Source organism: Mizuhopecten yessoensis, unplaced genomic scaffold (genome assembly GCF_002113885.1).
Source record: "Mizuhopecten yessoensis strain PY_sf001 unplaced genomic scaffold, ASM211388v2 scaffold8039, whole genome shotgun sequence".
NCBI classification, from domain to species: Eukaryota; Metazoa; Mollusca; class Bivalvia; order Pectinida; family Pectinidae; genus Mizuhopecten; species Mizuhopecten yessoensis.
In genome coordinates, this window is record NW_018407348.1 from 117,296 (window position 1) to 134,867 (window position 17,572).

The 17,572-nt window shown below is 37.6% G+C and overlaps 1 protein-coding gene across 1 annotated transcript in view; it reads right to left on the reverse strand.

Moving 5' to 3' along the window:
• LOC110454737 (alpha-mannosidase 2x-like) overlaps positions 1 to 12,084 on the reverse strand; it is an 80,720-nt gene extending 68,636 nt beyond the window's left edge. Inside the window, exon 1 of the mRNA XM_021504414.1 lies at positions 11,840 to 12,084. The gene's annotated coding sequence lies outside the window, so the exon portion shown is untranslated. The remainder of the gene's footprint in view (positions 1 to 11,839) is intronic.
• Positions 12,085 to 17,572: the final 5,488 nt, after the last annotated feature.

Below are 17,572 nucleotides of genomic sequence, written 5' to 3' on the forward strand. Positions count from 1 at the left end.
GGTACACTATGTGTATATACGGTACACTATGTGTATATACGGTACATTATGTGTATATACGGTACACTATGTGTATATACGATACACTGTGTGTATATACGGTACACTGTGTATAGAAACATACGCAAATGTATATTATATATAGTAAACTACATGTATGTACAGTACACTTTGTGTTTACAGTGTCTATAGTTGTACAAATGTATGTTTACAAATACCACAGTATTCAAAAAAATGCTTACACGGGATCTTTAATGACTGTTGAAATTTAAATGGGTGTAGTTGGAATAAACCAAAATAAACTTTCTGTTTTATTTGACCTTTATAACACAAAGCTATCGATCTTTCTGAAATAGATTCTTTGAAATGTCAGCCCTGAGAGAAATGATATGCGCTTAACAATGCAGTACATTAGATTTCTCCGTCGTCATGCTGCTCTTCAATAGGAAGCCAGTAGTTTGACACACCAGTGTTTCAGAGCTGTGTGAATTCTATAGGGACACCATCATAAATTCATTATTCAATTTCCTACCAGTAATTAGAACACGTCACCAAATGCACTTTAGTAGCAAAATATAACTTTTCTGCATTCTGCAGTTTTACAAAGTGAAGATTGATTTTGCTAATTTTTCAGGCAATATGTCAATTTTGCAATATATATTCAAGATACAAGAAACTTTATTTAACGTCGCATATATCAAACATAGAAACATTAGCGCTATTTTTGCGACAAACATGATAAAAAGTAAACAGAAAACAACAAAACAAGATATACACTATCACAGAAAGCTAGCACATAATCAGCGAGTAAAACATATAATAACATAGCAGCATATAATTAGATATCACAGGCACTAACTTTAAAGTACTATAATAAAAATGATGTAATGAGATAATAGTGAACATCTGCATATCACACAGGTGTTGCTATATAGTAGGAGGATTAAAGCACTACAAGTGATGTACATACATGCTAGTATAGCAAAAGAGTAAAAATTGACATAATATACACTAATATAATGTACATTAAAATAACACGACAGGGTCTAGTAAGTAAAAGGTATTGAGCTATAATGATGATTAGAAGAGAGGGCTAGAGACTATGCTGCCAGTTATTGGTATATAAAAGCGCCATGCAAAGCAGAGGTTAAACTAAACTTATTTAGATAGGTAAATAAGTAAATAAATGAATAAATAAAGCAGGTAACTAGTAATAAATATATGTAAATAAAACAAAACACATGACTATAATCGGCTAGCGCTTTCGCCCACCTTGGGGCTCTGACGTCACAAATGAATTCAAATCGCCTGAAGAGTCCCAAAATGGGCCGATTATGGTCTTCGCGTGTTCTGTTTTATTTATATTTTTACCGTCACATGGATATTTAAAGCTATTTATCTCTATATATCGAGCGTTATTTGCTGTATCAATGATATTCTTTCCATAAATAATTCCAGTGACATCGAATTCAAGAGATACGTACCGTGTCAGTCTGACATGTCAGGCTATACACACAGTCGATTTGACATGTTATAATGTGAAGACTATCAATTTGGTATGTCCCGCTATTAATACTGTCAATTTGGTACGTCCCGCTATAAATACTGTCAATTTGGTACGTCCCGTTATCAATACTGTCAATTTGATATATACCGGCTATTAATACTGTCAATTTGATATATACCGCTATAAATACTGTCAATTTGGTACGCCCCGCTATTAATACTGTCAATTATATATGTCCCGCTATAAATACTGTCAATTTGGTACGTCCCGCTATTAATACAGTCAATTTTATATGTCCCGCTATTAATACTGTCAATATGATATATTCCGCTTCAATACTGTCAATGTGATATGTCCCGCTTTTGATACTGTCAATATGATATGTCACGGTATTAATACTGTCAATTTGATGTATACCGCTATAAATACTGTCAATTTGGTACGCCCCGCTATTAATACTGTCAGTTATATATGTCCCGCTATAAATACTGTCAATTTGGTACGCCCCGCTATTAATACTGTCAGTTTGATATGTCCCGTCTTGCTATTAATACCGTCAATATGATATGACCCGCTATGATATGTTTCGCTATTAATACAGTCAATTTGATATGTCCCGTCTTGCTATTAATACTGTCAATTATATATGTCCCGCTATAAATACTATCGATTTGATGTGTCTCGCTATTAATACTGTTAATATGATATATACCGCTATTAATACTATCAATTTGATATGTCCCGCTATTAAAACCGTCAATATGATATGTCCTGCTATTAATACTGTCAATTTTATATGTCCCGCTATCAATACTGTCAATATGATATGTCACGCTATTAATACTATCGATTTGATGTGTCTCGCTATTAATACTGTTAATTTGATATGTCCCGTCTTGCTATTAATACTGTCAATTTGACATGTCCCGCTTTTAATACTGTCAATATGATACGTCCCGCTAGTAATACTGTCAATTTAATATGTCTCGCTATTAATAACGTCAATATGGTATGTCCCGCTATTAAAACCGTCAATATGATATGTCCTGCTATTAATACTGTCAATTATATATGTCCCGCTATAAATACTATCGATTTGATGTGTCTCGCTATTAATACTGTCAATTTGACATGTCCCGCTTTTAATACTGTCAATATGATATGTCACGCTATTAATACTATCGATTTGATGTGTCTCGCTATTAATACTGTCAATTTTATATGTCCCGCTATCAATACTGTCAATATGATATGTCTCGCTATTAATAACGTCAATATGGTATGTCCCGCTATTGAAACCGTCAATATGATATGTCCTGCTATTAATACTGTCGATATGATATATACCGCTATTAATACTATCAATATGATATATCCTGCTATTAATACTGTCAATTCGATATGTCCCGCTATTAATGCCGTCAATATGATATGTCCTGCTATTAATACTGTCAATTTTATATGTCCCGCTATAAATACTATCGATTTGATGTGTCTCGCTATTAATACTGTTAATTTGATATGTCCCGTCTTGCTATTAATACCGTCAATATGATATGACCCGCTATGATATGTTTCGCTATTAATACAGTCAATTTTATATGTCCCGCTATCAATACTGTCAATATGATATGTCTCGCTATTAATAACGTCAATATGATATGTCCCTCTATGATATGTTTCGCTATTAATACAGTCAATTTGATATGTCCCGTCTTGCTATTAATACCGTCAATATGATATGACCCGCTATGATATGTTTCGCTATTAATACTGTCAATTTGATATGTCCCGTCTTGCTATTAATACTGTCAATATGATATGTCCCGCTATTAATACTATCAATATGATATGTCCCGCTATTAATACTATCGATTTTATATGTCTCGCTATTAATACTGTCAATATGATATGTCCCGCTAGTAACACTGTCAATTTGATATGTCTCGCTATTAATACTGTCAATTTGATATGTCCCGCTTTTAATACTGTCAATTTGATATGTCCCGAAATTAATACCGTCAATATGATATGTCCCGCTATGAATACTATCGATTTGATATGTCTCGCTATTAATACTGTCAATTTGATATGTCCCGCTATTAAAAACGTCAATATGATATGGCCCGCTATTAAAACCGTCAATATTATATGTCCCGCTATTAATACTGTCAATTTGATATATACCTGCTATTAATACTGTCAATTTGATATGTCCCGAAATTAATACCGTCAATATGATATGTCCCGCTATGAATACTATCGATTTGATATGTCTCGCTATTAATACTGTCAATTTTATATGTCCCGCTATTAATAATGTCAATATGATATGTCTCGCTATTAATACTGTCAATATGATATGTACCGCTATTAATACTATCAATATGATATGCCCTGCTATTAATACTGTCAATATGATATATACCGCTATAAATACTATCAATATGATATGTCCTGCTATTAATACTGTTAATATGATATGTCCCGCTATTAATACCGTCAATATGATATGACCCGCTATGATATGTTTCGCTATTAATACTGTTAATTTGATATGTCCCGTCTTGCTATTAACACTGTCAGTATGATATGTCCCGCTATTAATACTATCAATATGATGTGTCCTGCTATTAATACTGTCAATATGATATGTCTCGCTATTAATACTGTCAATATGATATGTTTCGCTATTAATACTGTCAGTTTGATAGGTCCCGCTATTAATACTGTCAGTATGATATGTCTAGCTATCAATACTGTCAATATGTATTAATACTGTCAATATGATATGTCCTGCTATTAATTCTGTCAATTTGATATGTCCCGCTATTAAAAACGTCAATATGATATGGCCCGCTATTAAAACCGTCAATATTATATGTCCCGCTATTAATACTGTCAATTTGGTACGTCCCGCTATAAATACTGTCAATTTGGTACGTCCCGTTATTAATACTGTCAATTTGATATATACCTGCTATTAATACTGTCAATTTGATATATACCGGCTATTAATACTGTCAATTTGATATATACCTGCTATTAATACTGTCAATTTGATATGTCCCGTCTTGCTATTAACACTGTCAGTATGATATGTCCCGCTATTAATACTATCGATTTTATATGTCTCGCTATTAATACTGTCAATTTTATATGTCCCGAAATTAATACCGTCAATATGATATGTCCCGCTATGATATGTTTCGCTATTAATACTGTTAATTTGATATGTCCCGTCTTGCTATTAACACTGTCAATATGATATGTCCCGCTATTAATACTATCAATATGATATGTCCTGCTATTAATACTGTCAATATGATATGTTTCGCTATTAATACTGTTAATTTGATATGTCCCGTCTTGCTATTAACACTGTCAGTATGATATGTCCCGCTATTAATACTATCAATATGATATGTCCTGCTATTAATACTGTCAATTTGATATGTCCCGAAATTAATACCGTCAATATGATATGTCCCGCTATGATATGTTTCGCTATTAATACGGTTAATTTGATAGGTCCCGCTATTAATACTGTCAGTATGATATGTCCTGCTATTAATACTGTTAATATGATATGTCCCGCTATTAATACCGTCAATATGATATGTACCGCTATGATATGTTTCGCTATTAATACGGTTAATTTGATAGGTCCCGCTATTAATACTGTCAGTATGATATGTCTAGCTATCAATACTGTCAATATGATATGTCCTGCTATTAATTCTGTCAATTTGATATGTCCCGCTATTACAAACGTCAATATGATATGTCCCGCTATTAAAACCGTCAATATGATATGTCCCGCTATTAAAACCGTCAATATGATATGTCCCGCTATTACATGTAATACTATCAATATGATATGTCCTGCTATTAATACTGTCAATTTGATATATACCGGCTATTAATACTGTCAATTTGATATATACCTGCTATTAATACTGTCAATTTGATATATACCGGCTATTAATACTGTCAATTTGATATATACCTGCTATTAATACTGTCAATTTGATATATACCTGCTATTAATACTGTCAATTTGATATGTCCCGCTATTACAAACGTCAATATGATATGTCCCGCTATTAAAACCGTCAATATTATATGTCCCGCTATTAATACTGTCAATATGATATGTCCCGCTAGTAACACTGTCAATTTGATATGTCTCGCTATTAATACTATCGATTTGATATGACAGTATATTTAAAGCGGGACTGTCAATTTGGTAAGTCCCGCTATTAATATACTGTCAAATTGATATATACCCCTATTAATACTGTCAATTTGATATATACCGCTATCAATACTGTCAATATGATATGTCGTGCTATTAATACTGTCAATTTGATATGTCCCGCTTTTAATACTGTCAATATGATATGTCCTGCTATTAATACTGTTAATATGATATGTCCCGCTATTAATACCGTCAATATGATGTGTCCCGCTATTAATACCGTCAATATGATGTGTACCGCTATGATATGTTTCGCTATTAATACGGTTAATTTGATAGGTCCCGCTATTAATACTGTCAGTATGATATGTCTAGCTATCAATACTGTCAATATGTATTAATACTGTCAATATGATATGTCCTGCTATTAATACTGTCATGTCCCGCTATTAATACTGTCAATATGATATGTACCGCTATTAATACTATCAATATGATATGTCCTGCTATTAATACTGTTAATATGATATGTCCCGCTATTAATACCGTCAATATGATGTGTACCGCTATGATATGTTTCGCTATTAATACGGTTAATTTGATAGGTCCCGCTATTAATACTGTCAATATGATATGTACCGCTATTAATACTATCAATATGATATGCCCTGCTATTAATACTGTCAATATGATATATACCGCTATAAATACTATCAATATGATATGTCCTGCTATTAATACTGTTAATATGATATGTCCCGCTATTAATACCGTCAATATGATGTGTCCCGCTATTAATACCGTCAATATGATGTGTCCCGCTATTAATACCGTCAATATGATATGACCCGCTATGATATGTTTCGCTATTAATACGGTTAATTTGATAGGTCCCGCTATTAATACTGTCAATATGATATGTTTCGCTATTAATACTGTCAATTTGATAGGTCCCGCTATTAATACTGTCAATATGATATGTCTAGCTATCAATACTGTCAATATGATATGAATACTGTCAATTTGGTAAGTCCCGCGATAAATATACTGCCAAATTGATATATACCGCTAATAATACTGTCAATATAATATGTCTAGCTATCAATACTGTCAGTATGATATGTCCTGCCATTAACACTGTCAATATGATATGTATAGCTATCAATACTGTCAGTATGATATGTCTAGCTGTCAATACTGTCAATATGTATTAATACTGTCAATTTAATATGTCCCGTTATTAATACCGTCAATTTGATATGTCTCGCTATTAATAACGTCAATATGATATGCCCCGCTAGTAATACTGTCAATATGTATTAATACTGTCAATATGTATTAATACTGTCAATATAATATGTCTAGCTATCAATACTGTCAATATGATATGAATACTGTCAATTTGGTAAGTCCCACTATAAATATACTGCCAAATTGATATATACCGCTGATAATATTGTCAATATGAAAAATACCGCTATTAATACTGTCTATATGATATGTCCCGCTAGTAATACTGTCAATATAATATGTCTAGCTATCAATACTGTCAATATGTATTAATACTGTCAATCTGCTATGTCCCGCTATTAAAACCGTCAATATGATATGCCCCGCTAGTAATACTGTCAATTTAATATGTCCCGCTATTAATTAATACTGTCAATCTGCTATGTCCCGCTATTAATTCTATCGATTTTATATGTCCCGCTATTAAGACCGTCAATATGATATGTATAGCTATCAATACTGTCAATATGATGTGTCCTGCTATTAATTCTGTCAATTTGATATATGCCGCTATCAGTACTGTCAATTTGATATATACCGCTGATAATATTGTCAATATGAAAAATACCGCTATTAATACCGTCAATTTGATATGTCCCGCTATCAATACTGTCAATATGTATTAATACTGTCAATCTGCTATGTCCCGCTATTACATGTAATACTATCAATATGATATGTCCTTCTATTAATACTGTCAATAGGATATGTACCGCTATTAATACTATTGATTTGATATGTCCCGCTAGTAATACTGTCAATATGTATTAATACTGTCAATTTTATATGTCCCGCTATTACAAACGTCAATATGATATGCCCCGCTATTAATACTGTCAATCTGCTATGTCCCGCTATTACAAACGTCAATATGATATGTCCCGCTATAAATATACTGCCAAATTGATATATACCGCTAATAATATTGTCAATATGATAAATACCGCTATTAATACTATCAATTTGATATGTCTTGCTATTAATACTGTCAATATGATATGTCCCGCTAGTAATACTGTCAATTTGATATGTCTCGCTATTAATACTATCGATTTAATATGACAGTGTATTTGTAGCGGGACTGTCAATTTGGTAAGTCCCGCTATAAATATACTGCCAAATTGATATATACCGCTATTAATACTGTCAATTTGATATATGCCGCTATCAGTACTGTCAATTTGATATATACCGCTATTATGCAACAAGAGGAGTACTGATAAACTATGTATCCCATTGATACACAATCAATTTTATCTTGTCATTGAAGTAAACAAAGGCGACTTCGTTCAGGAACATTCGAACGCGTCAATGCCAGACCAGTGTGTCATTTTGCGTACATAACATTCGAAATAAATAAGAGAAAACTGTTTGAATGACTACCCAGATAATTTTTTTTAAAGTTATCAAAAGAAAAGAGTAATAAAAAGTGAGGTTTATTTTGACGGCGTCATCTTAATGGAGAACTAATTAAATGCGCTGCACATGTTACTTGCCAAAATAATACCGATCTGCAAACGTCGTCAAACTGAAAGTTAATCTCCAAGTAGAAAAGTATATAGAGACCTGGCAGTTTGTTAAAGTTTAGCTTTGTTTGGACCTAAGATACAGCTGTAATGTGTCCAGGGAAATATTTGATGTTTTAAAAGAATTTGGATCAACTTTCAGTAAAAAAACAAAACAAATCAGGTCCCTGTGTTATCGCTCTGCGCACTCAAACGCGACTTCCGTTTCGTTATTGGAAAAAGGTGACCGCCGTAACATGGCTTCTGATTAATGGAAATTCAGATATCATTCAAGCTACATTGTATACACATGTATTAATTCCATGTTAATCCATTATCACAAAGACTTGTCCCATATCTGCAAATATTAACTTTCTACTTTATTGATATACTGTCATCATAAAATGTTGATAAAATACTCTTCTAAAACCAGCTTAAGTGCTACAAGCCTATGTCAAAAAACTCTTTCTAGACCTGTCTGAAATTATCTAAGCTTCTAAAAACTCACCAAAATATATCGGTAACTGTCTGGCCCTGTCACAACTCACCACGATAACTGTCTGGCCCTGTCACAACTCAGCACGATATATCGATAACTGTCTGGCCCTGTCAGAACTTACCACGAAATAAAGGTAACTGTCCGGACTGTATCAATTACCACGATATATCGGTAACTGTCTGGACCTGTATGAACTCACCACGATAACTGTCTGACCCTGTCACAACTCATCACGATATATCGGTAGCTGTCTGGACCTATATGAACTCACCACGAAATAATGGTAACTGTCCGGACTGAATAAATTACCAAGTTACATCGGTAACTGTCTGGACCTGTCGGAACTCAACACGATGTATCGGTAACTGTCTAGACCTGTCAGAACTTAACACGAAATAAAGGTAACTGTCCGGACTGATCAATTACCACGATATACCGATAGCTGTCTGGACCTGTATGAACTCACCACGATATATCAGTAACTGTCTAGACCTGTCAGAACTCACCACGATATATCGATAACTATCTGGACTTGAAAGAACTCACCACGATATATCGGTAATTGGCTGGCCCTGTCATAACTCACCACGATATATCGGTAACTGTCTGGTCCTGTCACCACTCACAGGAGTAGCGGTAACTGTCTGGATCTGTCAGAACTCACCACAATATATCGGTAATTGTCTGGACCTGTCACAGCTCACCACGAGTGTCGGTAACTTTCTTGCCCTGTCAGAACTCACCACGGTTATCCATAACTGCCTGGACCTGTCAGGACTCATCATCATATATCGGTAGCTGTTTGGATCTGTATGAACTCACCACGATATGTATATCGGTAACTGTCTGGCCCTCTCAGAGCTCACCACAATATCGGTAACTGTCTGGCCCCATCAGAACTCACCACGATATATATCGGTAGTTGTCTGGCCCCATCAGAATTCACCACGATATATATCGGTAGCCGTCTGGACCTGTATAAACTCACCACGATATGTACATACGGTAACTGTCTGGCCTTGACATAACTCACCACGAGTATCGGTAACTGTCTGGCCCCGTCAGAACTCACCACGATATATATCGGTAGTTGTCTGGCCCTGTCAGAACTTACCACGATATAATGGTAACTGTCCTGACTGTATCAATTACCAAGTTATATCGGTAACTGTCTGGCCCCATCAGAACTCACCACGATATAAATCGGTAACTGTCTGGCCCTGTCAGAACTCACCACGACATATATCGGTAACTGTCTGGCCCCATCAGAACTCACCTCGATATATATCGGTAACTGTCTGGCCCCATCAGAACTCACCTCGATATATATCGGTAACTGTCTGGCCCCATCAGAACTCACCTCGATATATATCGGTAACTGTCTGGCCCTGTCAGAAGAACTCACCACGATATATATCGGTAGTTGTCTGGCCCTGTCAGAACTCACCACGATATATATCGGTAACTGTCTGGACCTGTCAGAACTCACCACGATATTTCGGTAACTGTCTAGACCTGTCAGAACTTACCACGGTATATTTGTAACTGTCTGGACTTGTATGAACTCAACACGATATGTATATCAGTAACTGTCTGGCCATGTCAGAACTCACCACCATATCGGTAGCCGTCTGGACCTGTATGAACTCACCACGATATGTATATCGGAAACTGTCTGGCCTTGACATAACTCACCACGAGTATCGGTAGCCGTCTGGACCTGTATGAACTCAACCCGATATGTATATCGGAAACTGTCTGGCCATGACAGAACTCACCACCATATCGGTAGCCGTCTGGACCTGTATGAACTCAACACAATATGTATAATGGAAACTGTCTGGCCATGACAGAACTCACCACCATATCGGTAGCCGTCTGGACCTGTATGAACTCAACACGATATGTACATACGGTAACTGTCTGGCCTTGACATAACTCACCACCATATCGGTAACTGTCTGGACCTGTCACAGCTCACCACGAGTATCGTTAGCTGTCTGGATCTGTATGAACTCACCACGATATGTATATCAGTAACTGTCTGGCCCCGTCAGAACTCACCACGATATATATCGGTAACCGTCTGGACCTGTATGAACTCACCACGATATGTACATACGGTAACTGTCTGGCCTTGACATAACTCACCACGAGTATCGGTAACTGTCTGGCCCCGTCAGAACTCACCACGATATATATCGGTTGTTGTCTGGAACTGTCAGAACTAACCACGAAATAATGGTAACTGTTCTGACCTGTCGGAACTCATCGCAATATCGGTAAATGTCTGGACCTTTCAAAGCTCACCACGAGTGTCGGTATCTGTCTTGCCCCGTCAAAACTCACGGCGAGTATCGGTAACTGTCTGGCCCTGTCACAACTCACAATGATATATCAGTAGCTGTCTGGACCTGTCGGAACTCAACACGATATATCGATAACTGTCTGGATCGTTCTAGTGCCGTTATCTATTCCGTCGTTGATGCGATATTAATGGAAATCAGAACTAACTAATCTCAGGTCATAAACAGGTCCTTGTTTTATGAAACGTCCGAACTCTAAACCCTTCCTTAAGACATCACGCTCTGTTTTTGGCTTTCAATTATGATTTACATGCAGTGAACATGTATCAATATACGTGTATTTAATAATAATCGTTCATTTGCCAACACACATGTACAGTAAGAAAATGTTAAAAGAGAATATATTTTATAATATGCAGATTGTATTTAAACTGTGTGAGGCTAGACCGGCGAGTTGTAGAACTTTATCAGGTAATGCTCTAGGTTGGTGTGGACAAAGAATAATACAGAATATAAACATTAACGTGTTACCTTTTGCTCTTACGACGGTCCATCAGACGGTCACAGTCATCACTGACCAGCATATAGCAGCATTACTGACAAACACAACCATTAGCGCACGGTACAGTTCCAACACAGGGAATCAAATAACCAGGTTCTTTAACAGTGAGGAAAGCTCGCTACTGAAGAACGTGTAGTGTAATACAATTAAAACGTACATGAGAATTGTACACGACGCGAGGTACATCCAGTCTATAGATTTATCAATACCACGTGCGTGCTATCTACTCTCTGTTTACTTGAGTGAATACTGACCTCAAACTCTGCACATAAAATATAGAAAATCCTTTTACCAACATTCAACACTCTACTCTAGGGAATGACGTTCTTTGTATGATAGAGCGATCCACTCGGTCCGCTGGTTTGTATGTACATTTTGTATATATGGGTTAAAATGTCATCCATATGATTTCTGGACTAAGAAATTGTATATATATGAGAGTAGTTTTTTGAGTGTTAACTCAGCGTAATGAATTATTTCCGGGACGTTCAAACATGACTCAAGGTACAATATACCATCCGGAATATTTTATCTTTTTAGCAAAGAAAAATCATTTTTTCATGGGACGCTTTTAACACAAATGATAACAATTACTCTTTACATTGCAGCTCATAATCTATATTGAATTTTACAGCAGAATTGTGTTTATTATATAGTAGGCCAATATACACAGGTTCAATATATCGGTAAGGTAATGCATTAAAATCCCCCAGGCTTACGACGTGTGTATTGACGTTCTCCCTAAAGCTGGTGTTGATCGAAGCTATATTTTCCACTCTGTGAGATCACCACTATATAACCCTTGCAATTTAAGTACATTTTTGTTTTTCTTTTATATATTAAAATGGTAAAGATAAGTAATGAACAGCTAAAAGTTGACATTCAAATTCAATATGAAAGCCAACATGAAGATGGTAAGTTCAACGTGAGAAGCGGTTATCTGTAACATTCCGTTCGGCATTCATATTGGCTATGAACTTTAACTGAAAGCAGCTCAGCGTTAAGCTCACTAGACACCTGAGTGTATCGAAGTTTTCTGTACACACCTGTGTATATCGACGTTCTCTGTACACACCTGTGTATATCGACTTCTCTGTACACACCTGTGTGTATCGACGGTCTCTGTACACACCTGTGGATATCGACTTCTCTGAACAAACCTGTGTATATTGACTTCTCTTTACACACCTGTGTATATCGACGTTCTCTGTACACACCTGTGTATATCGACTTCTCTGTACACACCTGTGTGTATCGATGTTATCTGTACACACCTGTGTGTATCGATGTTCTCTGTACACACCTGTGTGTATTGACTTCTCTGTACACACTTGTGTATATTGACTTCTCTGTACACACCTGAGTATATCGACGTTCTCTATACACATTGTGTATATCGACTTCTCTGTACACACCGGTGTATATCGACTTCTCTGTACACACCAGTGTATATCGACTTCTCTGTACACACCTGTGTATATCGACTTCTCAGTACACACCTGTGTGTATCGACTTCTCTGTACACACCTGTGTGTATCGATGTTCTCAGTACACACCTGTGTGTATCGACGTTCTCTGTACACACCTGTGTGTATCGACGTTCTCTGTACACACCTGTGTATATCAACTTCGCTGTACACACCGGTGTATATCGACGTTCTCTGTACAAACCTGTGTATATCGGCTTCTCTGTACACACTTTTGTATACCGACCTCTCTGTACACACCTGTGTGTATCAACGTTCTCTGTACACATCTGTGTATATTGACTCCTCTGTACACACCTGTGTATATCGACTTTTCTGTACACACTTGTGTATACCGACCTCTCTGTACTCACATGTGTATCGACGATATCTGTACACACCTGTGTATCGACGATATCTTTACACACTTGTGTATCTACCTCTCTGTATACACCTGTGTATATCGACGTTCTCTGTATACACCTGTGTATATCGACGTTCTGTGTACACACTTGTGTATATCGACTTCTCTGTACACCCCTGTGTATATCGACTTCTCTGTACACACTTGTGAATACCGACCTCTCTGTACACACCTGTGTATATCGACTTCTCTGAACACACCTGTGTATATCAACTTCTCTGTACACACCTGTGTATATCGACTTCTCTGTACACACTTGTGTATACCGACCTCTCTGTACACACCTGTGTATCGACGATATCTGTACACACTTGTGTATATCGACCTCTCTGTACACACCTGTGTATATCGACGTTCTCTGTACATACTTGTGTACATCGACGTTCTCTGTACACACTTGTGTATATCGACTTCTCTGTACACACCTGTGTATATCGACGTTCTCTGTACATACTTGTGTACATCGACGTTCTCTGTACACACTTGTGTATATCGACTTCTCTTTACACACTTGTGTTTATCGACTTCTCTGTACACACTTGTGTATATCGACGTTCTCTGTACACACCGTTTTATATCGACGTTCTCTGTACACACCTGTGTATATTGACTTCTCTGTACACACCTGTGTATATCGCATTCTCTGTACACACCTATGTATCGACGAAATCTGTACACACCTATGCATATCGACGTTCTCTGTACACACTTGTGTATATCGACTTCTCTGTACACACCTGTGTATATCGACTTCTCTGAACACACCTGTGTATATCAATTTCTCTGTACACACCTGTGTATCGACGATATCTGTACACACTTGTGTATACCGACCTCTCTGTACACACCTGTGTATCGACGATATCTGTACACACTTATGTATATCGACCTCTCTGTACACACCTGTATGTATCGACTTTCTCTGTACATACCTGTGTATATAGACGTCCCATTGTCAATCAAGTCGTTCTGGACGGTTTAGCATTTGATGAAATTTATGTTTATGTATACTTTTTGGAGGAGAAACCTCTTGCCTTCCATAAAGTAACAAGAGACCCATAGGGCCTGTATCGCTCACCAGGATATCTAAGCAATCACGGCAGAATATTCTCCAAATGGTCAATGGTAATATGCCAGACCCCAAGGCCAATCCTTGTAGCATATATATCTGTATTCGATTTTTCATGCCCAGCATTTTTATGCATGGTTATGGGGTGGGGATCTCAACTGTTTCCAATCTGTGACTCAGAAACTAGGTCTGTGACTCAGAAACTAGGTCCCTATGGTTGTGGCCAGACCCAAAGATCAATTCTAATATCAGCCCAACCATTTGTACAATTTCGAATGTCCACCACCTAGGGATGCTTCCAGTCTAATATGTTTGATATTATATATAACTAAATCACTTAGTTCTCTGGAACTAAGTGATTTGGTTCCAGAGAAGAAGTCGCTTAAAGCAGTTTAGCCAAATTGCCCCCTTTTTGCCCCGCCCCCCAACCCCCTGGGGGTCAGCCCCACCATTTGTACAATTTTGAATCCCCACCACCTAGGGATGCTTCAAGTCAAATTTAGGTTAATTCCAATCAGTGGTTAAGAAGAAGAAGTCGTTTAAAGAAATGTTGGACGGACGGAAGACGGACGACGGACGCCACGGTATGGCATGAGCTCACCTTGGTCCTTGGTCCTTTGGACCAGGTGAGCTAAAAACAAAAGGGTAAACAAGTCCGTATTTGAGGAGTTATTCAACCTTTTCTGTTGGAAGATTGGATAGCTTCGTCCCATTTTTATCAAAGTCGTTTTGGACAGCATGGCATCTGTAGAAAAATATTTCTATATATTACAATTAAAAGAAATATCACATCTTCATTAAATAATAATAAAAAAACCGAACACGTCCGTATCTGAAGAATTATTTAACTTTTTCTGTCTTGAGGTTGGATGGCGGAACGGCACGTTCGGGCAGAAAATTAAGGGTTAGCCCGGCCCACATTGTAATCAGCTTAATTATAACGTTCTCTGTACATACTTGTAATTATTACATTTTCAACAGTGAAATAGCAGGAATAATTCATTTGATAAAAACTTTCTCTTCACTGCAATGAAACATACGAAATGATATATCTTCCCATGCGAAGATATCACTTTTAATTTTGGTCGAACAGTACTTTCTATTCACAGTGTAGATTAGATTGACGTCATTAGAACTTGGCGTCAGATATTACGCTATCAGTTCCCGCGCTTTTTTATTGCTCGTACTTTAAACTCGTGAAACATATCGATAATCTACGTTACTCGTGAAATTTATATGGTATTCAAGTGGAAACCATGAAAACCTCCTCTAGATACATATGTATATCGGTGTTCTTTAAGCATACCTGTGTACATGTATATCGGTGTTCTTTGAGCATACCTGTGTATATCGGTGTGCTTTGAGCATACCTGTGTATATTGGTGTTCTTTGAGCATACCTGTGTATATCGGTGTTCTTTGAGCATACCTGTGTATATCGGCGTTCTTTGAGCATACCACTGTATATCGGTGTTCGTTAAAAATTCCTGTGTATATCGACAAGACGTAACTGAAGTTTAACGCATCAAATTAGTCACGGGCCTGTGACTGGTGGGAGAGAAATAGGACTTAAATTAACACCTGTAAGCAAGTATCACAATACCTTGCAAAATCTAGACTAAACAGATGTTCCAAAGATTGTTCTCCCTCCCCAACTCTACCCCCTTCCCGTCACTCCCACTCCTCCATAATACTCCCTGCCCAGTCACCCCCTCCTCGCACTGCCCCATTCCTCCTCCTGGTCACACTCCCCTGTCCCTCCCTACCCCCTCCCCCGGAATATTGATATAACTGAGCATGCCAGTACCCCATGCTCGAGACTCGTTCATCTGTTCGGTATAGCTTATAACGCCGTGACGCGTTCAAGTATGGATTTTCGAGCTTGTTATTTGGCAATTGTAACGAACACGATCCTGATTGACGCTATTAAGCAATGAATGAAATTCGTGGGGAGATTTATTTATCTTTTGATTTTCATCTCCGGTGATTGGTTCAGTAACACTGACGCCATTATTCGATCAATGGGCGAGTTGGTCCTTTTGTGTGAATAATAGATGCCGAGTTTATACTAATCACCCTTACCCTGGACACCAAATCACTTGTTTATTCCATCCACGTTCCGCTGGATTACATCCCCCCTTCCATGACCCGCCAACTTTAATAACCTTCCACTTAATACACCCGTGGACATACACCTCTCATCGCACTCCCTCTTCATGGCTTGCCGACTACCCTCTTTGACTTAACGACTTATACGTTCCTCTCCGACTCATACGTCTCCCCTCCGACTTATACGTATCCTCTCTACTAACTGCCGACTTAAACGTCTCCCCTCTACGACCCTCCAACTAATACGTTTCCCCTCCGACTTAAACGTTTCCCCTCTACTAACCGCCGATTAATACGTCTCCCCTCTACGACCCTCCGACTAATACTTCTCTCCTCCGACTTAAACGTCTCCCCTCTACGACCCTCCGACTAATACGTCTCCCCTCCGACTTAAATGTCTCCCCTCTAAGACCCTCCGACTAATACGTCCCCCCCCCGACTTAAACGTCCCCCTCTACTAACCTCCGACTTAAACGTCTCCCCTCTACGCCCCTCCGACTTAAACGTCTCCCTTCTCCGACCCTCCGACTTATACGTCTCCCCTCTACTACCATCCGACTTACACGTCTCCCATCTACTACCCCTGACTTATACGTCTTCCTTCGACTTATACGTCTCCCCTCCGACCGATACGT